Source organism: Leucopleurus acutus (genome assembly GCF_964270905.1).
Source record: "Leucopleurus acutus genome assembly, contig: HAP1_SCAFFOLD_419, whole genome shotgun sequence".
Lineage (NCBI taxonomy): Eukaryota > Metazoa > Chordata > Mammalia > Artiodactyla > Delphinidae > Leucopleurus > Leucopleurus acutus.
In genome coordinates, this window is record NW_028138946.1 from 203927 (window position 1) to 205158 (window position 1232).

Sequence of the window (1232 nt, forward strand, 5' to 3'; positions counted from 1 at the left end):
TCCTGAAAATACTGGGTCTCGTTGCTTTTACAGCATCATATGTTTATTATTCATTTCACATATTTGTGTGATTAATTATATTTGAACGTATTTTTCCTAAGGGTAACTCTAGTCCAGCTGTGCTTTCCAAATTATGAAATCCGGGACTACGTGGGCTATGTCTGTTTTGCTTATTACTGTAGTTTCAGTATTTGGTGCATGGTAAGTATTCAGGAAACGTGCTGGATGGATGAATACAGGACTTTGTAAGAACAAATAAATAAATGACTGGATCAATAAATTTGGTTGATCATAACATAAACAACAGTGCCGTGTTAAAATTTTTCTCTGGGTCTATACACAAACTCTTCTCAGACAGGGTTCCTGTTTGCTGTCTACACCACCAGTTGGAAGAGAAAAAAGCCAATCAAGGTCTGACTGTCATTATGTGTACAGGCTGAAGCTGATGCATTAGGTTGAGAGACAGGGTGATTTAGGAATAATTTTACTTCTGGCTGAACTATATATAGAACCAAGTCTTACGTAATAAAAAAAAATCTACTTTTAATATGTTTGTGTGAAGAATGAAATAGGAGCATCAAGCCCATTAACTGTGATATTTAATTATATCATCCCATTTCCACATTCATTTCCATGAATTTGGAAGCCTTTAGGTCAAGCTAACCCAAGCATTTACACCACCATGATAAATAGTGAAATATCAATGGATACACAGAAAGAAACTTTCCCAAATTTAGCAGAGAACACATTAGCATGAACTTGTAAATTCAACATTCAAGTTCATTGGCGCGCAGAGAACCAAGTGACTTTTGTTAAAGTAGGAAACTTTATGACTATGCGAGGAGATGAACATTGAGAAAGTGCTCCCTATTTTAAAACCAGGACATTAGAAATATTTTAATGAATTTATTTTTTGCATATCTGCCATCTAGGTAACAGTAAAACTCAACATTTATACATCAGATTTTTAAAACATTGTGCATATATACTGTATACTGCTACAGAATATAAGTTGCCCCAAAATCTCCAAGATACAATCTGGGATCAAACAAACAAACAGAATGACAAGAAAAACCAACTGTAATATTTTGACACCTCTTAATTATTAAATAATTATGTTTAGAGAAATAGAAGTTTAAAAATTGTGCTCTGAAGAGTATTTAAAATATGAATGAACCTTCAAGATGGCAGAGGAGTAAGACGTGGAGATCACCTTCCTCTCCACAAATACA